This window comes from Sinocyclocheilus grahami, unplaced genomic scaffold (assembly GCF_001515645.1).
Source record: "Sinocyclocheilus grahami isolate Dianchi unplaced genomic scaffold, SAMN03320097.WGS_v1.1 scaffold170.1, whole genome shotgun sequence".
Lineage (NCBI taxonomy): Eukaryota > Metazoa > Chordata > Actinopteri > Cypriniformes > Cyprinidae > Sinocyclocheilus > Sinocyclocheilus grahami.
In genome coordinates, this window is record NW_015505349.1 from 272,422 (window position 1) to 300,390 (window position 27,969).

The following is a 27,969-nucleotide window of genomic DNA, read 5'->3' on the forward strand; positions in this document are numbered from 1 at the left end:
TGAACAAAAAATTTTTTTTTAGAGCTGTGCCATTTAACTAACAAAACATGCCTTTTTATTAAAAATATCAATGTGACGAAAAACCTCGTACAAATAAAATGAATGTGTATGTCTACATGAATATATAATATATACATAGTAATATGTTAGGTATACAATGCATACACAAGTGACCTCACAGTCATGGGGGTCACATGACAGAAAAATGGCTTCCTGCATATTTGTTTATTTATTTAACCCACTTTTTTTCCTTCCTTTCTTTTCTTTTTCCAGTTACACCAACAAGACATTTTTTGAGTTTAGGCCTCATAATAAATAAACAATATAAATAAATAATAATAAATAAATTTTAAAAAATGGCTTTTAATTCAGCTAATTAAAAAAATGTTCATCATAGCAGTATTTGATTGCACAAATTGCATAGTTTATGTATATTTAAACTTAACAGACAAAAGAAATGAGAAATGCATTACATTGTAGAATATCCCAAAATCTTATAAACCAACATTTAAAAAAAACAAACAAACAAAAACAGTAATAAGGATTTTCTCCTCACCAACGTTATACTTGCGGAGGCAGCTAAGATCAATAGGAAGTGAGTTTGGTGTACTGTGGGCCCTTTATTGTGCTGCAAACCATGTAGCCTGTCAGGTTTTCAAAAGGAGGAGGTGTCCCTAGTGATCCCAGTGCTGGCAAACGCTTTCCAGCTCCAGGGGAGCCAGAGACAGTGTGACTTCTGTTTCTCCTGACAATCCTTAGCTCTGCCATGCACCCACACGTACACGCTTACACACACACACTCACACCCCAGGCAGGCTACCCTCCTCCCCTCTTGGAAAGCATTTGAGCTTCACATTCAGGCGTATTTATTACATTTACTCAAGTGCATCCATATTTATCTCCCTGAGCCGCCCTGATAGCACTTACAATGTGCCCAACAGGAAACCGGAGTCACTTGCTTATGCGAGATCCTCGCTGTGCACAGGGAAGATATTTAGAGAATGCCGTTTTCAAAGAGATACCAATCATTGCTATCAGCCAATGGGAGATTAGCTACTCTGGCTCATGAGAAAAATACACAACAATGCATTTGACATGGTGGTTAATTAGTGCTCAGAAATGAATCCCGACAGAAGGTGCGCGATCGCGAGCCGCGTGGGGAATGCATGAACAATGTATAGATTGTAGAAGATAGATTTGTTCGAGGAATATTAAATCATCTTAATGTTATGTGCAAACAAACATTTCTTCTGGATCATTGACGTTCATGTTTGACACTGTAAAACAAATATGCATATGCATACGACTGGTATTTCACAAAATCAAAACTACTCTGATGGCTTTAATAAATTCCCAACTAATGCACGCTCTAAACTGCTCAGCGTTCAGACAGCGGCGCACAAAACACAAGCTGAGCGTTGGGAGGAAATGTACGCCAAAAAGAGCACCAGAATTGTGAATGCTTTGCATTTCATGCACTCAGATGGCTGTTCCGCAGCCATTCACAACAGCAGATGAGATCCCATTATCAGGCAGACGAGAACTCCACCTCCAGGATTTCACAGCTCCTCTGTTTATCACATGGCCCTGTCAAGTTGGCCACCATTAACCGATAATGAAAGGAGACAACCGGTGCAGTTACAAGCAAAGCATTCTGCATTCTACAGGCCTAAGCATGTATCTGGGAAGCTGACTGTGTCTATTCAGTTCTGCTCTGCATTCAATGCCCATCACAATGCCTCAGCTACTGTACCCTGACCCCTTCACACCAGTGTATTATTGAAGGGTTTAGCTTGAGATGGCAAGAATTAAAGAAATATGCCAGGTTCAATACGAGGCAGGCTCAATCGAAAGCATTTGTGGCATGATGTTGATTACCACAAAAATGAATTTTGACAATACAATTGCCACAAGATTTAAACAATATTTGTGTAAAGTTTTTAGTATGGAACAATTTGTGTTTTTTATCAAATTAAAAGCTTCACATTTCTGCTTTTAAATCCTGTAAAATTGACCCCATTCTGAAAACAATGATTTGAAATTAATTTCTGTGGAAATCAACATTAAATGATGTCAGTTGAACCTAATTCGTATGAAACCCAGATTATTCCTTCAAGAATTATGGCCCATTCATACTAAGAACGATAGCGATAAATATAAGTATAATGACACCTATATTAGCATCCTGCTAATAGCATCCATAAAATTCTGTTTATTATAAGCACACGCTGCAGTTTTGTCATATGCCACTTTAAATGTTCGAGGTCCTCAAAGCAGGTTGGATTTTGATTGGCTGTCAATGTTTTGATCGTTCATCAGCTGGGAAAAAATCTTTTTATAAGTGATTCCGGTAATAATGTTCCTTTCCATGTCATTATCGTTATAGTTGTGGTGTGGACTGCTATTTTTATTTTTTTTTAATTTAGAACGATATTTAAAACTTTTTTTTTGTCATCATCATCGTCCTCAGTGTGAACAGGCCTTTATAATTTGATAAGATGTTAAACATTTAATATTTGATGATTAAAAAGAGGGAAAGGGTGTAAGTGCTTTATTGTAACCAATAAAATCTGATGAATTTTAACAAAATAATTAGATGTACATGTCTGATTTATTATGCCTCCTCCTGCCTGATTGTTTTTCAGTGAAGTTATTGAAGACTTAATGCCCTGCCATACTAAAAAGTCAGCCAGTAGCTGAAACAAAAAAAAATTATATAAATAAAACGATAAGAAAGAAAAGATGACATGGTTGAATGGGCCAAGCTTCTGAGCGCCTTGGCAAGCCTGGGAGGCCCTGGCCCCTTAAGCACTCATATCTAGTAACTTAATTTAATGCATTCACCAGGGATCAGCAGACAAGCGGAAGGGAGACAGAAAAAAAAAAAAAGAGAAACATTCAAAAGCAAATGTTCTCTGGTATAACGTTCGGCGAGTTATCGAGCAGTAAAAACAGCATGAAGAAATTAAACAATCATTCACACCATTTCAGGGATAGACAGGATTTATTCCACTACTTATAATAAAACGTGTTCTTCCCCGTGTCTTTGAGGAAACCATACTGCCCTTTCAAAGTGATACAAAATAACAGTAGTCCGGAGTGCCTAAAAGTGGAGGTTGATCTCCGCAGCCATTGTCTTTTCTTTTTCTCACCCACTTTTTTCCACCAGAGGTCATATTCACACTCTGATGCCTGCCATCGGGAACAAACACTCGTGCTTCCCTTCAACAGACACCAGCCACTTCCACCCCCATTTACTTTTCCTTCAGACACACACACACACACACACACACACACACACACGCACGCTGCATCAGCTGACAGCCTCTCTCTACTAGCAGACGAAAAAACCTTGACTTCAATTTGCTGGATGCCATTTTAGCACTCTGCTACTTTCGGAAGAGACTATTTTACAAGTTTTGAGACTTAAGGGGTGAAAAGAAGCAGAAATCACAGAATGACTGTAACCAAACCCTCATTGACTATAAAAACGACTGAATTTAAATGTATTTTACCATTTCATCCTATTCAACAATGACTCACAAAGGAAATGTAATGGGTTTCAGCCACAATGGAGTTACACATATTGTTAGTGAGGTTTGGATCAGTTTATAGTACGCCAATAAACATTTTCTCATATCATCTCATCAAGGGATTCCAGAGAAATCTGTGCTTTTTGACACTGTAAAACATTACAAGCCTCTGCTGTTAAACAGTAGTTAAAGAGATAACTGCCTTCCAAACCATTATTTAACATTATAAACAGCACAAGAAAAAAGCAAAAGCCTTTTGATGCGACACAGGAATGCTCAATTTAATTGAGAGATTGCCCTGTGGCAAGCCCTGCATAGCTGTTTACTTTGCCATTCATCCATATTTGGCAGGCTTGTGAAACCTCAAACCCTGCGACACTTCTGCGAGGTTATTTATCGTATTGCCAAGCTACACAAACTCATAAAAATCCATCTTTCAAGGGACAGTTAGATTCAAAAACCATCACATTAGGAAAAAGCAACACAAGCATCCACAAATCCAGATGTGTTGCTGTCACCCGGCAAACAAATTAGATCAGGGAATGTGAAGGGGAGGTCTATGTGTCTTTCTTCTCACGTAATTACACAGCGCAGAGCTCGCTGAGAGACGAGTGGCAAACTGCCCTGACGGGCTGACTAGTTTTCAGCTTCATGCGCAAACTCGTACTCAGATCTAAATGAGTGGTTACTTCTGAAAATAAACAGAAGCATTTGGCCATATTCATACACGAGCGCGTGCAGATTTTTAAGTAGCTATGAAGCTCCCGTGTGGACGCCTTGAATTTTCTCTTTGTTTGCCGGTGGTAAATAGTCCATCAGGGCAGAAACCCCTCCCTTTGCTGCTCTCTCTAACTCTCTTGTTCAAGACGGAGTTTAAACACACATACACACACAAGCCTCCCCAGGTGCTACTTCACTCACTCCCTGATTGTACATATATTAAGAGCACTCACTAAGGCTGTCTCAGGGCAATTGCTGGCGTGCATTTGTCTAAGTTAACAAAAAAAGCTTATTAAAATATAAAATCTCAAAAATGTATTAAAGGTAAAATACTTGTTTAAACAACTGATTATAAATAATTAAAATAAATATAAGCAAAAGTAAAATATATAAATAAAAGGTAAAAAAGAAATTTCCTTATATTCTATAGAAAAAAAACAATTCTATATATCCAAAAAGGCAAAAAAATAACAAATCCATTATCATTTTTCAACTGAAAGAAAATAAATACCTAGGTTAAAAATAAATAAAAGAAAAAGGAAAGAAAAAAAAACAAATACAACAAAATAAAATGGTTAAAAATTCACTAAAAATAAAAGACCCAAATTTATCCATTTGAATATGAATAAAATTAACACACAAAGTTAAATAAACCCTCACAAATTCATGCCTCAACCCCTTTCTGTGATGCCACCGATTTTAAAGGGTAAAACAAAAAGGACGTGAATGGAGGATGTTGCTTTAACTCCTCTGTCCAGATCCATTAGATCAACCCACTAGTGTCTGCCATGTGAGACAGCACGTCTACACAACTGGAGTCTTTCACTCTGCCACCCAATGGACAGTATGAGGAACCGCACCACAGTTCCTGCCTCGCAAAAACATGAGAAACACAAAAATTCTCCCAGAGGTTATAAAAGTAGTAACGTGCATTCATGTTGTGCTGGAATGTGGAGTTTGATGACTTTTACAGCAGTGGGAAATTCTGAAACTGCTGTTGGTGATTCATTGCTTACTTCTCACTCCAGGAACCAGTGCCAAGTTGCTACCATCAGCCATACCCAAAACAGAACAAGATGGTTTGGGTGACTAACAAACCACTTACATATAATAACTTGCATATTGTGCGGCGTGCGCTGCCACAAAGTACAGCGAACAAACATTTTCAATAGATTGCAAAGCAATTAGCAATGCAAACTCTCTGTAAGATTGTAAATATTTGCTTGGAAATTAAAAAGGAGAGGAAAAGGGAAAAAAGTAGGTATTCCTCAGCTATATTAACATCTTAAAGCTGAAAAGCTTAAAGCAAAGCATCAAGGCTATTGCCACACAGTAAATGCTCTCAGCAGTATCTCACACTGTTGTTTCAGCAGTCATCATGCCCTAGGCTGTGCTTACCAGCTGGAAAACCATTCAAATGCAGATGAGATCGTACTCAATTGGCAAGGTGTGATTTTTACACTTTTCTCACCCCGTCCTAAGATCTCACTGTCAGGTTTGCACCCTCCGTGCACCCTCGTAACGCCTGTCACAGGAGGACGAGGAATGATAACAAAACGGGTCCATCTTAGATGTAGTGCCCTGAAACGCTCACAGGAAATACAGAGGGAGCATTGTTCTCCCTTTACTGCAGGTACATTCCTCCAGATGGTGGAAAACAAACCCCACAATACCAGCTACAAGAGCCTAGCTGAGTGAAACGGTGTCACAGTCACTCCGCTGGGGCGCTGAATCATCCTGAACGCTGACATCTTTCCAGCAATGTTCTCAAAGCTGAAGTCAGCATGCATTTAGGACAGTCATGTATGTGTGAGCTCGTGAACGATTGTGAAAATCTCAAGCAAAGACATCATGACAGTTGTCTCCGTAGCCAGTCCTCACGTCACAATGGATTTCTCACTTATCTGCATGCTATCGGTTAAGAAATTACATACGATGGGGCTATGTTTAGTGACGTGAGAAGACACAGAGAAGCGGTCTTAAATTAATTTAAAAACAAGACAGTTAAAGGGATAGTTCACTCAAAAATGAAAATGCTGCCATTATTTATAATGTTGTTGAAAACCTGTTTGACTATTTCTAATGTAAAAACAGAAGAAAAGATTTTAAAAGAATGTTTCAACTGTTTTTGTCTATAAATTTTAAGTCTCAGATTGGGTATTTCTACATTACTGACAATAGACTTTTTTTTGCCTGGCAAAAATTCTCTAACGTGACCACACCTAAAAAAGCGAGGAGAATTTTTATAATTTTGAATGGTATGGTACTTATAATTCAAAATTCAACCAAGTATTTAAATTATTTTGTTCCTTTCAGTTGCTCATCCCTACAATGAAGGACAGTTAAAGCTAAGGAGAAACAGTGAGAAGGAGAGGGAGGTGTAATGAGAAAAAGGGAGACATATCGAGCAGAAAGCCAATTATCAAACTCATTAAGTAAACCGCTCTGGTGCTTTAAGAGGCACTGCCTCCATATCATTGCTGCATTTATTACCGTCATTTGAATCCACTGATGCAGACTGTCACTTTTTCAACTAGCTAACAGGTGGGGTCACATCAAAACAATCACATGCATCACACATACTGGGTCAGCATGCGGTGTGGGCGGCATTGAGAATGGACAGAAACGGTACTGTTGTGCGTGTCATGCTAAACAGGGTGGGGTCAATCGAACATTATTACAAGGACACACACAAGTGACTGTTAGCATGATGAGGTTTAAAGTAATGATTCCCAACCAGGGCGACCACAGTGGGTACTTAAACAGGATCAAGGAAAGATAAAAGAAAAATTTAAGGGGGTCTGAATACTTTCCGTACCCACTGTATATACACACATATATATATATACACATATACACACACACATACATATACACATACATATACATTTCATTGAATAGACTAGTGATATGATGAAAAGGTGTTTTTGGTTTGGTGTCGATGAGTTTTTGAAGACAAAAATTGTTGAGAATCACTGCTTTAAAGGATGATGTGAACAAATAGTGTGTGGTAATTGAGTCAAACAAAAGGGAGTTCTGGGAAGCATCAGATAGGTGTGCTGTTGGCATCGGAGGCGGAAAACAAGGCGATGTTAGAAAAGAAACAGCTGGATTTACAGCTGTAATGCTGACTAACCTCGACTGTGTCTTCGAGGACTCGCAGCCCTCTTTACAGGCATTCACAGTACCACACTCTGGGGGAAGCAAAAAATAGACAAAAGAAAGGAAGGAAATAAATCATGAATGCATGAGCGAGCAAATGAATAAAAGCAAGCAATAAATGAAGAAACAGCATCTAGCCATCGCAGCTTTATGCACACGAGGAAACAAACCGAAGATTAATGCATCACCTGGAATTAACGCTGAGGATTTATTTAAAAAACATCTACTGCTGTCATAAACAATAAAGGGGGGGGGCGAAAGAAAAGAACAGTGTGCAAGTTACAGCCACTTGGTTTGTGCTTTAGAAATGAATTCATACATGAACTCCCTTTAGAGACTCAATTTGCCTCCCCACTCTGCCACCTTAAAAACACACATTTCCATCCCTCCTCCACGCGCCTTTAACTCCCATCCTGCTCCTTAAGCAGCTCTTCCTCCTAGCCAGCGCTGTGGAAATAAAAACATCAGGACCTTGCCTCATAGAACCTGTTCAAAAACACTGACATTTTACATTCAGCATTGTTGCTCAGTGGAGCATCTGAGTGCTTGTGAGTCTTTCAGAGAGAAAACAGAAAGCAGCTGAAAGGGCTGATTTATGAGGGCTGAAACACACTTACTGCTAATCCCAAACATTTCACACAGGAGAGACAGTGTTCCCTTTATCTGGGTGTGTATATTGTGCTAAGGTAATATTTAGCAAGCCCTTGACCAAAAGTGGGAGGAAAACAACATTCACCGGTTGCGTATGCTTTGGATTTGTTGTGTGTGTTCGAGCATATGGTCTGCTTTGATTTAATAGTTTTAATACAAAAAAATACAGCTCTGTTTCCCCAACACACGCCTGTGACATGGCCGTTGGTCTGGTGAACCATCTCTCAGATATCTGCTCCACAGAATTAGAGCATTTAGCCCACTGCAATTACTACAGATAAAGGTCATTAACTCACAGGATTAGATCACTGTATTAAAACGTTGGGCTTTTTCCTTCTAAACAGCTGCATGATCATGTCATGTCTGTTTCTCTCTCTCAGTGCAAGAGTAACTGTAAATTTAAGAGCACTTAAAGGGATAGTTCAGCCAAAAATGTATATTATTATTTTTTATTCTCCCTTTTGTCATTCAAAACCTGCATAACTGACTGACATTCTTCTGTGTAACACAAAAGAAGTCAGTATGAGAAATGTCTCTGAATGTCTGTGTTTTTGTCCATACAATAGAAGTCAATGGGGTCCAAAACTGCCTGGTTAAATAATACTTGCTCTTTAAAATATCTTCTTTTGTGTTACACAGATGAAAAAGTCAGTCATACAGGTTTTGAAGACATGAGGGTGAGTAAATTATGAGTTTTTTATATAAGTTATAAGTTTTTATTTTTTAGGTGAACAATCCCTTCAAACACTAACTGTGGCTATGTTCTAAACAGTAGGCCTATACCAGGGGTCGGGAACCTATGGCTCGCGAGCCACACCTGGCTCTTTGAAAAAAATCATGTGGCTCGCCAGATCTCTCACCCTTTACCAACAAATTATCTATTACAAAAATTATACATCACTAGAGATTAGCAATTCATTTGTTGTAGAGCCTACATAAGCTGATAAAAAAAATTGTACCGGCCAAAGCGCGTGTTCAGTGCGCATTCAGTGCTGCTCGCGAAAGTCATGACAGCAAACCACTGACGTGTCTATGGTAACAGAGCTGATCAATTCAAGCTGCTACGTAGCTTGTTTTGTTTGTGGTAATAGCGAAAAGAAAGATTTTTTGAACAGCAGAGAAAAAGTGTAAATGTAAAAAAAAATTTAAAAAATTAAAAAATTGACAGGACTGAAACATACTTTGTTTTATAGAAGATGGTGTTCTCCTGTGCCAAGTGCCAGTATGAAACATTTCGCCGGTTACTTTAGCGCAGCTTTCAGCGGGTGAGACTGTTAGCGTTATTAATAAAAGAACGTGAATGAATTAGACCGTAAAGAGCGGGACATGCTTGATATTAAAAAGACAGACCGTATTAAAGGGGTCATATGATGTTGCTAAAAAGGACATTATGTTGTGTATTTGGTGTAATGCAATGTGTTTATGCGGTTTAAGGTAAAAAAAAAAAAAAAAAAAACATTTTCACATACTGTACATTATTATTTCTCCTCTATGCCCCAACTTTCTGAAACACGATGATTTTTACAAAGCTCATCGGGTCTGAAAAGTGAGGTGTACGCTGATTGGCCAGCTATCCAGTGCGTTGTGATTGGCTGAATACCTCAAGCGTGTGACGGAAATGTTACGCCCCTTCCCATATTGTGATGCCGTGTCCCGGCGCAATGAGACAACACCAATAAATCCCATTACAAACAAGGCATTTGTTGCATCCTGTGGGGACATAATTACTGATTATAATGGCTTATACTGTCTTTTTACGCGTTGCGTATCACGCCGCGTAAACATAAAACAATGTCTGCATTTGTGATCGGAGAAACGACAAACAACAAGCGCTACTTTACACTACTCACAGCTCGCGTTTGAATCGTCCGTGGCAAATTCTTTAAATATAAAAAAATAATAATAAATACCTTACTTACAGGCTGTGAGTCAGAAGCGCCAGACTGTCCTTGCAAAGTTGGAACTGCCCCACTTTATAGAAACAGCCTTTGTGCACAGACACATTGTAGTCTACTCTCCCAGGATCAGGAATCTGTCCTCCATAAAATGCGCTGCACACATCTGAATATTTGGGTTGAATTGTTCTGGAACAGTGTTGTAAATACAACTTAACCACTGATTTCTAGTCGTGTCCTCTTTTGGAAGGCCAAACAAAGTAGTTTCGCTTTCACAACGAAACACACAGTGTTTCCACGACATGGCGGCGGCAACAACAATACTAACTACAGCAAGAATAAAAGTTAAGCATTTGGGCGGTGCTATGCAAATCTTCCCACACAGTGACGTAGACATGTGGGGGCGTGTTTAAACGAGGCATTTTAAAAGGGCATGGACAAGTCTTAACTTTTATAAAAAATATCTCTTTGGGTTTGAGACTTTAGCCTTTGCAACTTTAGGGATCTTATCTATGCAAACAGCTTGTAACACTCCAAAGAGAAAGAAAAATTTTAAAATGCATCACATGACCCCTTTAAAACTCAAAGCCGCAAAACAGAACTCAATTAGCTTCTGACTGGATGTTGTCTGCGCGCGAGGTCTGAGTGGAACACGGTCAAGCAGTAGACTTTGTCTTCGGTGGCGCGCCTAAACCGGCCAAAACACGGAGTGTCAAAATGCCTGCACTGGTGTGTATTCACATAAATACGATCGACATGCACCATGCATTATTCTTCACTCACTCAGTCTCTCTTTGAGTGAGTGAAGAGAGATAGAGAGAGAGAGAGAGAGAGAGAGAGAGAGAACTCTGAAGAGAATTCATCCCCTGTAAATCAACCTCAGAGTAAAAGCCCTGCACAATTTATGACGGTTAGTTGAATATTTGTGTATTTTAGTTTCCATGGTCATAATAAAGTTAGCATTATTAAAATGTTATTGAAAAAAAAAACATGCATTTTATATAATATTAAGATATATATAGGCTCTTTTGGAAAAATAACCAAAAATAAAAATTTGGCTCGTCAAAAAAGGTTCCCGACCCCTGGCCTATACCATACTAGCAAGTTGTTATTGCTAACTAAAACTACAACTAAAAATTATTTTTTTATATTATTATTATTAATTGAAATAAAGATTTAAAAAATGTTAAATTAATATCAGATGAAAAACTTGTACTCAGAAAAACAAAAATAAAAAATGTTGCCTTGGCAGGCAGCTAATGAAAATAAAACAAGTTAAAGTTGAAGTACTAAAATGACTACAACTGAAATAAAAATAAATTAAAAACTATATAGTAAATAGAAATATATAAAAAAACTGAAAATGACAAATGTACATAAAACTACTAAAATTTAAATGGAAACTGAACATTTAAAAGCTAATTTAAAGTATTAATAAATACTATAAAAGGTCAAACATAGCTAGGTCATATGATGGCAATATAGCATACTACTCTGTTTCAAATCACGGAGTAATGCCTACTGTTTCACTTACGATTTGTAAAATCCAGTAGTATATAGTATATACTGCACAGTGTTCAGTAAGCTAGTATTCCATTCTGCACACAGCTTCTGTCTTCCTCCAGCCATCACTTGATATTGATCCACAGCAACATGGCCGTCGAGCACAGCCATGCACACAAAGACGGAAAATAACCTGACAGAGAGGCTCAGATAGAAAGGACACTTAAGCCTTGATTTGAGTGGGTCTCATTTTTATAATGAATATTTCATTACTGATTAGCTGGTTTGTTTTTGCTCAGCCACAGTCATTGATTTGTCATGGATAAATCAGGAAAAATTAATGGTCTTGACACAAAGCAAATATGAAACGGCATTTGCAACGCATTTACCCTCTGAGATGTGACGTATTTGAATACAGAATATTCAGTGTAAAACCAATCTCACATACAATGTAAATGAATTAAATGTGATACTTTATGCAAAAATGGTGTTACAATTAATTGACACAAATTCATTGGCTTGTGTTTCATCATGAGGCTCAATGAGATTTAATAAAGGAATAGTTCACACTCACTTTTTCTTCCTTTAGCCACAAAAACATACATTTTAAAGATTGTGCTGTCACTTCTTTTCAATGTAATTACAATAAATAGAGGCTGAAGCATTTCAGCTGCAAAAAAGTACATAGAAGTTTCATAAATAAGCTCATATGGATTTTGCACTATAATTAAAGTTTTCTGAAGTGCGAGGAGATAAGCGAAATTTATTTATAAACTGATAATGTTTAACTCTTTAACTTCAGATGAGTTTGTGAATTTCTTGACTGAAAACATCTTACTCAGAAGTATGATTCATTTATGAATCGGACACTGCGTCATCGACATGCCAAGAAGAGGTGTGACTGACATCAAATAACAACTAGCCTGTTTCTCACGCAAAGCATATCACTTCAAAAGACTTGGAATAGAGCGTACAAGTCATATGGACCATTTTTTAAAGCAGCAGTCCATTGTTTATTAAAATTGCAGTCTTTAAAATGTCTTCAATTATGTTCAGAATGAAAGTCATACAGGTTTGGAACGTCATGACAGTGAGCTGAAGGGATCCCCGAATTTGGTGCAGATCCGCCACACCATTACGGAGATATGGTCATTCAAATTTTAAAATGGTATTCCATACACTTAGGCTTTAAAGCGTTTCATCCAGATCGCCAGTAGCAAACAATGGAGAGCACTCTGCTGGACAAATGTAATAAAATGCAATTACACCATTTACAAGCATTTTATCTGCGTTTTGTGTTCTGTAAAAAAAAAAAATTGAATATCGGTGACATATCAGCCTACACCGATACAGATATATCTGCGACAGGCTCATATCGGCCGATAAAATCGGCAAAAGGATATATCGGTTGCGCTCTACTACAAATGGCTGAAAACAACTGACCTTTTTTTAAAGCAGCTTCAATCTCATTATGCAACTCATCTCTCTTTTTCTCTCTAAACTGTCTCTTTTACTTCCTCTTCAGAATCGGCTTTAGAAATTCTTCACCTCCTCGCCTGCCGCAGACCCAGCTTCTCTGGCTGATTTCAAACTCTACTGACAGCTCTCGTGACTAAGGCTCTCATGTCAAACACCATTATATCAGACATCCATTCACTCCCGTAACACTGCTTTAGTGACATTTTCAAGCACTTACCAGTGCTGCAGCACTAGCTATGCTACCTCTTATTTCAACTCAACAGCCATCAGAAAACGTACATTATTTAAAAAATGCAATCTAGATTGTACTTTAAAAAAGGAGAAAATAAAAAAAAGCTTAGCTTTATTTCCAGGCTGGTGGCTGGGATTATAGGTTTAAATGCTCCTGCTTTAACTAGATCAGTGTGATTTAATGCTAATGCTCTCGGACAAAAGCTGCTAGCTGCTTTTTTAGACCACTGCCAGTGGTCTCCATTTGCCCACAGGTCACAAAGCGTCTCGGGTGGATTGCCTGCTCAATACAAATGTAGAGTTGTGATGCTTGAGGGGGAAAAACAACATTCAAACCAAAAAAAACAACAACTACTTAACCCAACAACACTCATATTGGAAAATATGAATTTCCAATTCTTCACACTGAGACGTGCGCTTCGGTCATTGGCATTGACCTGGGAGAATCTAACGGAAAGAAAACAGATTACCTGCTGATTAGCCTGTATTATGGGGCAGCTCTAACCTTTGTGAAATGGACTGCCTGTTCTGTGCTTAGCCAAGCATGGCTCCTCGTCTTCCCCAGCTGAGAGAGAAAAGTGCCACAACAAGCCTACCGCTCCCTATTAAGTAAGTGCTCTGAGTAGTGAGCCTTGCACATCCATCAGCACACAATGACACACAGTCCTGCCATCCACCAGCCTCCCTCTTCTTCTTTTTCTCTGAGAAAGAGGTGTCGTGTTCACTCAGTTCTTCTGTCTTCGATGGTGAAAGGAAATTATTCAAAATTTTGAGTGCTGGTGGCTGTGAGGTGATAATACAACACTTGAAAACACAAATAAGCACTGATGACAGACAATACTGTGCACGGCAATACTCAATGATACTTCAAAAACAAAACATATGCAAATAATAAAAGGTATTCAAAAGGTTTAAGATGCCAGCTTCTCACAAAGCAAAAATACTCTCTCCTCTCAGAATTGGTAAGAGTCACATTAAAATGCAGTAGTGTAAAACTCAACACCTTGATGTTGATGTTAGGGTGGGTGGGGGGGTCCAGGGCATTGCTATGTGGTTAGCAAGGTTTTTGGAGTGTTTTTAGAATAATTTTAGAAAGTTCTGGGCATTTGCTTACTGGTCCTTACTGGTACTTTAACTTCAAAACAGCCCCTATAAATTACAGTATATAATAATAATAATATACTTATAAACTAGGGATGTAACGATTCACTCAACTCACTATTCGATTCAAGATTTTGATTTCACGATTCGATTTTCTCATGATTTTTTTTAACAAAATGAGATTGAAGACATTATACACTAAATGAAAAGGTGTTGTTTTATTAGGCTATTGCTGCACGTTTCTTTGTGAAATTGAAATATAACAAAACTAAATTGAAATTTTAAAAATCAAAATCAAACAAGTTACACAATTAAATGAAATCCCTTAATATTAACAAACTAAGGCTTTGTCTGTGCTCTTTCCATTTAAAATTAGAGGCAACCACTGAATTTTAATCATGATCCAAACAAAGATGATGCATACATGCAGCATGAGTAGTTTTTAATCTAAATTAGACTGTATAATTTAAAAATTTGAAGCAAAAACAGAATGGTCTGACTTTAGTCTTGTGAAACTCAGGGCAGTGCACAGACATTTTGAGGGGCAGTGGCCGAAATCACCGGGGGTGGGGCAATTATTGCAGGCCTCTCTCATCTTTTTAAGTGGGAGAACTTGCACAATTGGTGACTGACTAAATACTTTTTTTCCCCACTGTATGCATGTGTGTGTGTCTGTATTAGGGTTGTGACGATGATGAAATTTTCCCACTGGTTAATCAACGTGTGACAACATCGGTAATCCCTGTATCACCGAGGGGTTGGGTTCGTTTGAGTTTTCCCTCTTTTCCTCGCTTTCTTTAACTTTTGAATAGCTTCTAAATGCCCATGCGTATTTTACTTTCACTTTCGAATTAGCGCCAATTCCGTGTCAACTGCTTGAATGGACAACAACAAAACTCTACAACGATAAACTCACTTATATTAAACATAGAAGTTTTGTTAACAAACCGAATAAAAATACACCATCCTGTAGGCCTAATATAAAATAAATAACTTGTATTAGATTATGTATTTCGATATAGTATTTACTAGGGCTGCACGATTAATCGCATGCGATATTTAACGCGCATCTTGTCTTGTCAGAACCGGCTTTACTGATAAGATGCGCGTTAAATATCGCTTGCGATTAATCGTGCAGCCCTAGTATTTACACTATTAGACTACTTTTTGTAGAAGTTGACATTTAAAGGTTGATTTGAAGTGTCAGTTTTTGCATTACTGCGGTAAAATCTGGACACAGGGAACACATTTTGTTACACATACTAGCTACATTTAATAACTTGATCAGTCACACGAAAGTAATCAGAATAAATATTGACTCAGGGTGATATTCCAAAATATATATGAACAGAGATGTGGTCTATGGTTTAGTCATTTGAAAAACTCCTCATCACTGTCAGTGATTGACAGATTCAGATTTCAGTAGCTTTACTGGCATGGTAAAAAGGCTTTACAATTCCAAAGCAATGATAGCGCTCTGATCCAGTGCTGTTGAGCAAATTTACAGGCAGCAATGGGCAGCGAATCAGGCAGTGATTGACAACGCTCTGATCCAATGGCATTAGGCATTGTCAGATTGACAGTACTCTAGCCTAGCCTAATGGTGTTGGGAGGGCACCGGGGGAGCCAATCACGTTCAGTGGGAGGTGGGGGGGCTGGGGGGTTCAAGAGGGGCACCTCAGCCAATGAGGGCAGAGGGGCAGTGGCTCTAGCCATTGGGCCACCCCCTCGGTGCATGGCCCTGGTGAAACTATACAACATAATACATATCTGAACGAAACGGCAGACAACCTGAATGAAATGCAGATTCACTCTCTGACAATGATACAGTGTTTCCTGGGTTACCGCTGTAAACAAAGCAGAGCTGCGCTTATGAACACTACTTTAATATGCATTGTTCAGAGGCAAGATGAAAAGAAAATACCACGTAAACTTTTCTAAAGATAGTCAGTTCCCCTCAGAGATACATTCATATAAACTCCTACTCCAATTGTATCGTATATTGATTTGTTTGGCATCTCAACCGATTTGAACCGTCACATATTTTAATCTATTTTCGACCAGCTCACGGTTAATCGTTACATACTATTATATACTGTATTTTACAATGCATTATCAATTATATTCTTATACATAATATTAATAGGGATGTAACGATTCACCCAACTCACGATTCGATTCACGGTTTTGATTTCACGATTCGATTCATTTTGTTGTTGTTTTTTTACAAAATGAGATTTAAGACAAATTATAAATTAAATGTGTCCTTTTATTATTGCTTGGACAAAATGCTGCATGTTTCTTTGTGAAATTGAAATATAACACTATAATAATATACTAATATAGCACTTGCATATTATTGCTATTTTGTTGGTTTTGATTGCTTCTATTGTCCTCATTTGTAAATCGCTTTGGATAAAAGCGTCTGCTAAATGACAAAATTGAAATATAATGTAAATGTAAATAACAAAACTAAATTGAAATTTTAAAACAAGCCCCAAATCAAATAAATAACACAAATCAAATAAATCTCTTCATATAAACAAAATAAGGCGTTGTCTGTGCTCTTCCATTTAAAATTAGAGGCAACCACAGCATTTTAACCATGATCCAAACAAAGATGCTGCATACATGCAACATGAGCAGTTTTTTATCTAAATTGGATTGCATAATTTCTAAATTTGACGCAAAAACAGAATGGTTTGACTTCAGTTTGGTGAAACTATACTGAATGAAACCGAAACAGCAGATGAGCTGAATGAGACGCAGATTCACTCTCTGCCAGCAGGTGGCGCTTAAAGCGTTTCCTTGGTTTCCGCTGTAAACAAAGCAGCGCTGCACTTATGAACTTTAATATGTATCATACAAAGGCAAGATGAAAAGAAAAAATACCATCTAAACTTTTCTAAAGACAGTAACTTCCCCTCAGACATACATTCATATAAACTCCTACCCCTAAATGAATCGCGATTTGTTTAGTATCTCAACCGATTTGAATCGTCAAATATTTGAATCGATTTTCAACCAGCTCACGGTTAATCGTTACATCCCTAAATATTATGAATAATTATTATCTCCATCATGAAATATATAATATTAATCAATTAATAATAATACCATTTATATATATTTTATTATTACTATTGTATTATATAATTACAGGTAAATTATATTATCAAATTTACTATTTTATAAAGTAGTGATCTTATAGGTCAAGTAGTGTGTAGACAAACTCTGGATCACATTCGAGGCATCACTAATCTTCACAGTACAAACTGCGTGGGATGTATTACTCTCCAAAGTAAAATACTTGGGGTTAGGGGTTTCTTCAATTATGAGCAATAGCAACTGTGATGCTTGCCTTAGCAAGTACAAATTTTATTTGCTATTAAAAAAAAATTACATTTTATTATGCTAAATTACACTTAGATGAAGGCATTTATTACCAATATTTATGCCAAATATGTCATCAAATTCAAATCATTCTCTTTCTATTAAAGATGTGGAGAAGAAAAGAGTGCACTTATCTTGTTCAGTTAATTTAATATCACGACGACAGACGGTGGCCAATTTTTTATTTGACAATTACAAACTGGCCTTAAAATAAACAGACAAAAGATGAAACCGACAAGAATTGTTCTAAGTCATTCAAACACCCTCCCACAGCCCACAGAGCCTGACCCTCTCCTACACCAGCGCCTCATGCTGCAAATAAATTCAAATCATCGCTCGGCCCCATGCTTATTCAATCCAGACTAATATCAGTGCTCTACCACCCCGGCCCGATGGCTGACATTTAACATTCCTCAGCAGCAGAGACGGAGGGGGAAGAAATGAACCCGCTTATGCACCCCGACACGGAGCCCTCTACAGGAAAATAAAAACACAGCTTTCACTTACTGCCAGCCTGCGCGCTGAGCCTATACATCACCCCGGCTACAGAGGAGACTGATCCAAGGTCAGCTCCATTTCCTCACTGTGCTATTTTCTATCACAATCACCATGCGAGGCCTGAAGAGTCACGCTAACAAAATCATCTGCACGGAGATTGTACGGACCGCAAACCACTCCAGGCTCTTTTATACGAGCTATTAACTTAGCTACATGAAAGAAAATAGGGTTAGCATGCAAATGAACACTGTGCTAAACAGACTACAGGTCACGTAGACCTGAATCTGATCACACTACCGCAGCACGTCTGAATTTGAACTAAATATAAAAATGCTACAGGATTGAGCAGAATTTTACCTAGTGACTTTATGAGGGACCATAGCCTCCTTGAATCTCACAAGCAAACACATTAATGCGGAGCAGTGTGCGCGCTGATTGCTTGGCTGAGCAGTTGGTGTGCATTTGAATGTGTGTGGGTAAGACTCTGGAGTCATCACAGTACTTCACGGTAGGTTAACACTCAAAGTGCCCTGGGAAATAACATTTAGGCTACATGATGCTTACTTAACACAACGTTGGTTACTCATACCAAAGACAGCGTCTCTTAAATGCGGCCCAACGCTGTAAATGACCAGAGACCAGATAAAGCAAAAACTCTTGATACCCATAATGCAGGTAGTTAATCTGCAACAGGAAGAAATGGGAGGACGACGAAAATAAATCATTAAGCATGATGAAGAGAAGTAACTGAGATTTAGGTTGGTTTCACATTTGCAAGATGCGATGTGAGATTCAAAGAATATGGAGCTCTTTGCAGGCCGTTTATTCGGACACAAGCAGTAATTCAGAATACAAGATAGACTGATAACCTAATAATAAATTCCATGTTATGGACAATAGGTGATAAGTGGTTAAGATACTAAAAGTCTATACTATTTTAGTCTAATTAAATAAAAAATTAAAACACTAAAAACTAAAATCAAATGCTACAAGTGAATTTAGGCATCACAACATCAATTATGATGTTATGAAATATATACAGTATAAAAATATTATTCATTTTGACATTTGCTAAAGACTAGCTGAAATTCAGTGCAGTCATGTATCGTGATGTGTATCGTATCGTGGCCTCTGTATCGTGATACGTATCTGATCGTGACTTTGCTGGTGATACACAGCCCTAGTAGGGATGTCCCGATCAGGTTTTTTGTGCCCCCTATCTGATCAGAGTAATTGAATATTGTCATATATACACACACACACACACACACACACACACACACACACACACACAGTAAACAGACTGTGTGGTCGCTGCTGATATAAACCTTGTATTTTATATTATTGTACATAAGCAGAATATTGCAACATAAAGGGGACAAAAAAAGTGGAGATCAGGTTAAGAAGCATGAAGCTTGCAGTGTCAGAATGCCAGCCTGTCAGTGAAAATAAGGATTGGGCTTAGGAGAGATACTTAATAGGCACCAATCCCGATTGTTGAGATCGGCTCGGGACATCCTTATTTACCAGTGTTATTTAAATATTAGTGTTTTTAAAGGTGAACTCTAAAGTGAGTGTTAGATGACAGCAAAGGTAGGTTAAATGACGAAATAGGAGAAATGAGCATAACCAATTAAATATGCAATATCAACCAATACCAATAAATAAAATCCACTGATAACCAATATGGTAAATTATGCATTACCAATTGAGAAATGTATCAGAGTTCACATTAACTGTACCACAGACCATTTTTGCAAGCGGATTTGAGTGTACTCTGCTGCTGTGCACCCAGACTTGGGGGAATAAATAAAATGTGTAGTTCACTGTTGTGCATGATGGCACAATGGTTCAATCTTATTGCCTGATCAGGAAGAGCTTCAACAAAACATACCCAAAACACTTCCTCCCATTTAGTTACCCCTTCTCTGCCAGGTCTTTCTTTCATTCTCACTATCTATCACTCTCTTTTCCCTTTCCAGCTTTGGCCCTTGTACCTCCCTCCTCTTATTCTCTCTTGCCTTCCTCCCTCCCCCATTAGTCATCTCTTAGGGTGAAGCATAGTGACAGATGGAGAACATACTGCAGCTGGCTAATTAAAGGAATCAGAAACTTAACTTTAATATCCAAAACATTGGACCTGTCACCTCTGTGGAATTCTTTCTGAACACAGGCTCCAACATGCTTTGTGTACCATAAACCTGTTCAGCATAATCCAGCATAGGGATGAGAGCTACAGCGAGAGAGGGAGAGAGAGAGAGAGAGAGAGAGAGAGAGAGAGAGAGAGATTATGAATGAAATGGCTCTAAATGCCGAGAGGAATTCCTCACTGTGACCTCAACCCTCTGGCTTTTTCCTCTGAAGAACATTCCTTCATAAATTACCCACTTAAATCACACACCATATTGTACCGTATGTCTCCACCTATTATACTGATCATCCAAACCACAGCGCTGAGAAAAAACATGGTTTAGGCCCCTTTTAAGTTAATAATATTGTAGTGTACCAAATTAGAAGGTTCCCTGTATGTGTTTACTGTAAAGATTTTCAGGTCTAGCAGCACAGATTCAGCAGTGTGGGAGAACTGCTGACGAAAAGCAGTGAATCTTCAGATCCACTGAAAAAGAAATCGCATTTTACTTGACTTGTGAAAGTGGGTTCACAGTCTATATTGAATGTGATGTAATAAAAAAAGCTGTGTACCTCAAAATAATGGCAAGAAACATCACTTTATTGAGTTGTTCAAAAGCTGCAGCTGATTCAAAAGTAAACAAAGCGACTACTGTAGCCTTATTCACAAACAAATTAGGCTACTCTTATCAGCCAGTTATGTTTAGTGAATTAAAACATTTAGAGAAACCAGTGTAGCACCATTGCAGAAACAAATGATTCTTATTATGAGGCAGTTCTTCTAATGTATAGTTCAAAAAGACAGGTTAATGATAAGAATCGCTTTGAAATTTGAAAACAAATTACTCTTAACAGCCGATTATTTTAAGTGAATCAAAAACATACATTGCCATCAATGCAGTCCGATTTTTGAACAAATGACTCTTCTGAGCCAGTTCTTTTTACTGAACCAAAAACATACAGAGCAGACCAATTCCCAAAACAAATGTTTCTTAAGAACCGGCTCTTTTAGGTGAATCAAAAACATACAATGCGAGTAGTGTACTGTAGTCCTACTGGCAAACAAATGATTCTTCAAGACTCTTCTTTTTACAGAAATAAAAATATACAGCGCAACCAGACAGTGTAGCCCAATTCCAGAAACAAATTACTCTTGACTCTTTTAAAAGGACAAGTTATCCATTTTATTAGATCTAAAACACTGTCCTATGTAAATAACAGCATTAGCAGAGTTACTTTTTATATATAACATGCAAGCAAAACAGAAATATACCAAAATGAATTCTAAATTAATTGAATGGAATCAAATCGAGCTTGTGAAACAAAATTAAGCTGAATTGGGAAATCTGAATCAGCATAAAGCACAACTCTGCTTTTGTCACGTCAACAATCTATCTCCCATTTTGCCTTAAATTGCCAACTTAAAAAGAAAATAAATTTCTTCTGGTCGCTTTGCCTTTGTTCATGTGTGAACTAGAGGTCGACCGATTCATCGGTTTGCCGATTAATCGGCACCGATAGTTGATTGGCGGAACTATTGGTTATCGGCAAAAATCCATGCCGATAGTTTTCCCCGTTGCTGGAGAAGAGTACAGTATAGGAGAGCGGCCTCTAGAGGTGGAAATCACTAACAGCCCGTGTTGTTTGTTTTGACATGTGACCCTGAGCACTGCACAGAGCGGGGAAACTTCAAACGAGCATTTAAATGCAGACAACAGAAAATCCTGCCGCGGAAACAGAGCGCCATTCACATAGTTTTCCATTAAATTACATTATGTTTGTCCCAAATCATTGTTAATGTACACAATGACTTCACCCTAGGCTATAAATGATGTACTGTGCTCTTTCTGTGGCTCTAATACAGTCTGTATGCTTCACATAGAGAGCTGTAATACAGATTGCACTCTCTTTCCCTTTGCTCTGTTTTTGTAAACACCGAACTTCAAACTCATTTATGCCACATTGTTCATTCTTGAAGCAAACTTGTGACCATTTGGTGATTAAATAAACAGTTTTAGACCGCTGCTTGAATTGAACGTGACACGTCTGGTGTGTGACTTCTCCTAGACGCAGCGCTGCGCTTTTTGCCCAGTGTATGACTTGCATTTTAATTTTTTTTATTTTGAATAGATAATCATGCAGTGTTCTAAAATAGAAGCAAATAAAGTTTGAGAGTACACACACACACAATATAAATAACCTATGTATGTAATTTTAATGCTATGGTCTTGTGTAGATATTTAAAGATGGCCATCTTTAAGCATGACTGTTTAAATTAAAAGGTAATACTTAACAGTAAGAGTCCATTTGTAATATTAATGAAAGCTGTAGAAGTATTGTTCCTAGTGTGTTCATTTCAACATTTACTATTACTAATAGGCTACATTTTAAAATTTTAAAGTTTCTTTTTTTAACATTAGTAAACTATGAAATAACTAATGATCAATATAATAATTAATATTAATAGGTTTATTAATTTACAAAGTATGGTTCAGTACTGCTAACGCTTAAATAGTAAAGCACTGAATCTGAATTTTGAATTTTTACAAAATATAGGTCAATTAATTGGCATTGGCCAGTGTGGTCCAACCTAGCTATCGGTATCGGTAAAATCCACTATCGGCGGACCTCTATTGTGAACAAACCTGAAGTAATAACAGTGATAGAAATCTAATGACAGCTTTTAATAGTCAGGAATAAATAATTCACTGCTTAATTATCAGCTTATCCAAGTGTTTGCCAAAACATCCTCGTCTTCACATACAGGGAGCGATACAACAGAATAAAATTTATTGTGTGTATTTACCCTTTCCTTGGGGGTTAGCCATATGAACACATCAATCCCATAAACCCCTATGCTTTCTCATCAGCACTCTCCGGTGGGATGCTGGGATAGTCACGGCCTGAGGCCGATACCCGCAGGACCCACTTGATTAAACACAGCAGTTGGGGTTGTGACGAAGAATATAGCACCTGTCACGACACCGCCCATCATCACTCATTTAGCTGCTGAATATAAAACTTGCACAACACTAGCGATTACAGCAAATATAATTAGCATCAGAAGGAATTATATTTTTACATTCTACATGACTTAGATCAATATTGACACCACAGCGAAGAGATCATCAATAATTTCACAGCTCTTTTTTCCAGGCAGAATTCAGACAGCTGGAGACAAACACAGAGAACAGCATCACCCCATGGACCAATGAGATCTCTGCCCCTTCCTGCCCTGGACTCCACTGTCTGTTTTCCACCTAAACAATGGGTGTCAAAACCTCCTGTCCGTTGTCTTCCTCCATCGCCTCCCTCTCTTTTTCATTTCAGATGTTTGCTGTCTTTCTCTGTGATAACTGCACTTGCACATCTATTTCAACGTGGCTCCAGGGCTGGGTTTCCAGACAGGCTCAGGTAAAGATAATCAAGATAACATAAAAGGAGTGGAAGGAGCTGGACAGTGTAATGCCCAACTTAATCATCTCTATTCCGGTCCCCTCTGTGGCCTTTAGGAGCTTTATTTCTGTCAGGATTCAGTGCACAAGAGCCCATGTCAGGGGAGTTTACCCTCAATTAAGCCCAGGTAAAATAATGCTTGTTCTGGGGGAGGTTGTGAATACATTACACCCTCCCGTCACCCTTTTGGCAAAGTGGTCCACTCTATATTGGATGTAAGGGTCTTTTTTCCTCTCCTTTTCAAAACTGCAGGTGTAAAATTACACTTCTACCAACTGCTGTGCTTAAAAATGGCGGAGAGTGATTTTTCTCCATTAGCTTGAGGGCTAAGCCAAATGCATTACCTGAATTCTCCAGCAACCTGCTGAAATTACAGGATCATCTGTAGCACTATTTCAGAACACTTATTAGTTTGTCTCAATGGACAAATAAAGTACTGCAAGTGTTTAACCTTTCTTCCACTCCCTCACTGCGGTTGTTTTCCTTGGTTTAAAACCTGGCTTGCACTAGTCAGAGATGTGCAAAACTGTATGTGAAGCCTTGTATTATTGGTAGAAATGCAAAAAATATTACAATTATTGCAGATATGATAAACCAATAATTATTTTTATATTTTGGCTGATAATGATACATGGCTGATACTAAAATTCTTGACTAATTTATCTAAATAATGTAAAAATAAAACCGTAATAGCTAAAACCATTCACTACAAATTAATTTAGGCATCAGTCTTATGCAGTATGGAAAATGGATATTCATTTTCAGATTTGCTAAAGATTCCATTTAACAGTGTTATTAGCATTTTTTAAAAATGGCAAAAGGAAATGTAAAAGTGGAAATGATTAAATATGAAATTGACTTCTACTAGGGCTGCACGATTAATTAAAAAAACAGAAATCGAAACTGAAAATGTTTCAGTGGGCAGTGATGCAATTAACAGTAAAATTAAAGTATAGAATTATTATATTATTTCTTTAAAAAAAGTTGTACAGTAAAATACAATAGCAATTAGGGCTGCACGATTATGACAAAAATCATAATTGTCGATTATTCCCTTGAAATTGTAATTGTGATTATTAATTACGATTATCACAATTTACACTGAATGATGTTTATACCATTGTTTGATGCAACTGCATGCCGTATTTTTATATGAAAATAAAAAAGCTGAAAACACTAACTGAAAAACCTTTAGTGCTTTTCTATAGTACTAAGCTTCAAATGTCAAATATACATTGGATTGGTTTCTTCTTTAAATTATAAAAAAATAATAATAAAAATATGAATGGTATTATAATGTTATACTAAAACTAAAACAATGGAAAAAGATATTAAGATAACATGTAGAAAGAAAAAAACATCTTAAGCGTGCAGAATAACATAAGTGGACTTTGAACGATTAATTGCCGCTTTGAAAGATTACGTAATTGTGGCATCCATAATTGTAATTGCGATCAGAAATTTGATTAATTGTGCAGCCCTAATAGCAATATTTCTTATTTTAATATTTGTATTTTATAATAATAATATTAAAACAATTATAACAACATAAGCAAATATTATAATATAAACAAATACAATAAAATTATTATAGTTAAACTGATATATAATCACAAAATGTTGGGCAAAATTGTGAAGCCCTACAAACAAGTAGAACATTTGAAAACAAAAACATTTGAAAGCAATAATTCAATTTATATAAAAAAAAGATGGAATATATTCAGGTCTCCCTGGAATAAGAGACATGAAGTCTCAATGGGATTTTCCTGGCTAAATAAAGGATAAATAAATAAAATATACACTAAACCATCATGAAAGCAACAAATCATCACATGTAGATTCTGCTAGCACCCCAACAAGAACCCAATTGTTTGGATACTTCTGTGTTGATAAGAATCCAGGAGAGATGGCGATGTCCTGCCCTCTGCTCAAACTCTTGTCTCTCACCCCCTCTTGTCACTCTCTTCCCTAGCAGTGCACAGTATGACAGACGAGTAAACACAGATGCTGAGCCGCAAACTAGAGGAGACCGTTTCATCAGTGATGACAGTCCTGCCTGCTGTAGGAATCAAACAAACAGCACAGGAAACTACTTGGCTGAAATAAACTGACAGGGAGAAGAATGGAGAGAAAACAGTGGAATGAACATGCTGAAGGGAGTTGATGCCTTCAAGATATTATGCTGCTTACGCAAGTCTAGGTATAATGTAAAAAGAAAATGCAGGAACCTCATAATTGCATCTCTTTCTCAGCCATTGATGACATTTTTCATCATTTACTAAACGCTTCTCTGCCATTTACAAGTTACTCCTCAAATCATTGTTTCCACTGTTAAATGGTAGAAGGTGCTATTACAGACCTTATTAAGTAGTGCAGCACTTCCGGATCCAAAAACAAGTGAAAGAAGATGATCTGCGTAATCCAAAAGGAGTGGACAGAAGTTGTTAATGCACAAGTAATCACCAACCTTTCAGCAGCTTATAAAATCAAAACAGCCAAACATTACTTAGAAAAATGCGACCGCTCATGAAGAGATACAAGACTGTGCAAGTTTTGGAGGTGTTGATGGCCTCCAATATTTCATGTTTTGATCATTGTTATGTATCCGATCCGGACTCGGTCTTCCGACAAAAATGTCAAAATATTTTGAAGGAACTTACCAACATTAATGTGTTGGGGGGAAAAAAATGAATTTAACGACAGAGGCTCTTATATTCACTATATGCACTGTTTACATATGGACAAGAGATAATGATTTTCAGTTCCATTAACGGCTCTCAAAAGTGCATTCGTTCACACTACAACAGCTACTGAATCTAATGCAAAATATATAACGCAATCCGAGTCCTGAACAAATGACTTCGAGTCATCTGACTCACTTACAGAATCACAAGTCATTACTTTTGTAATGTCTTACTCAATAAGAATCGAGAATTGTTACTGTGCTTTATGCCTTTTTGAGGATCAAAATACAGTGTAGTTACTGACTGGTTGTCAACATTTTTTTAAATTCTATAAAAATTTAATTTTATAATGCATCATATAATAATAATATACACACACACATACATATATATATATAAAGAAAAATAATGTAATTGTATACTGTAATATAACTTTAAAGGGGTCGTATTATGCTTTTTCACTTTTTCAATTTAGTTAGTCTGTAATGTTGCGGTTTAAGCATAAAAAAGATCTGCAAAGTTACAAAGCTCAAAGTCCACTTCAAAAGGAGATATTTTATTTAACAGAAATCACTTTTCAAAAACTACAACGAACGACTCGTTTGGACTAAAACGCATAATTTCCGGGATTATGTGATTTTTGTGATATCACAAATATCGACGAATGAGACGAGACCTGGTTGAGCTGCACTAGAGAAGGCAACAAGTGTTATCACCATGTCGGAGACACGCTAGCTTTCCCAAGGCAGATGAACTTAAGAGTGGTTACAATCATCCGGGTTTAAATCGCGCTCAAATTTACTTGATTTTGATGCAATATTTACACTGAAGCTCGCAGCAGATGGTAAGGGGCGTGACATTTCCCGACCAGGTGACACGTGCTGCCAATCACAACACATTTCGTATTTCAGAAGGCGGGCCTTCATTTGATACAGGAAATATTCGAGCCATTCATCCCAGACTGGGGTTGTAATAATGTAAAATATGAGAAAAATAATGTGTTTTTTGAACAGCCTAGTATGAGAGCCTGTTCTAGTACACCCCCAAAACAAAATCAAGACTTTGTAAAAGAGCATAATAGGACCCCTTTAATTTAATAAACATTTATTTAGTAAATAATATCATATAATAATTTTTTTGTGTGTCAAAATCTGAAATAATCTCATATTTTTTCTTCCTCAAACACAAAGAATCTTTGATGGAATCAACCAGAATCGCTAAATTCAGCACAATCCCCATGTTTATGTAGGAAACAAAATCACTGCACCTATTACTTGCACACATAGTGTGGTTTGTCCCGCCCAGGATGCCGTGTCACCGGGGGCGCCTGTAGACACCTCGCCACGTCCTGTCCAATAGAGTCAAAGCCAATTAATTACCTTCCCCTCTTAAGATCTCTGATTAAGATAAAGAGATAAATAAATTAATCAATCTCCGAGCCCCAAGAGGATCCTCTGCTGAACGGCGTTGTGACAGCTGAAAGGCCTCGCCACCCCCCCCCCCCCGGGGCTCAAGATGGGACACTGCGTGTAA

The 27,969-nt window shown here is 37.5% G+C and overlaps 1 protein-coding gene across 2 annotated transcripts in view; it reads right to left on the minus strand.

Annotated features, from left to right (window-relative positions):
- The window catches only part of LOC107593365 (arginine-glutamic acid dipeptide repeats protein-like), a 190,076-nt gene that overhangs the window by 130,425 nt on the left and 31,682 nt on the right, over positions 1–27,969 (minus strand). The window contains exon 1 of one of the 2 annotated variants that reach the window (XM_016283049.1): positions 7,390–7,410. The exons of the other annotated variant lie outside the window; for it this stretch is intronic. The gene's annotated coding sequence lies outside the window, so the exon portion shown is untranslated. Of the gene's footprint in view, positions 1–7,389; positions 7,411–27,969 lie in introns of those variants that run through there. 2 annotated transcript variants of the gene reach the window in all.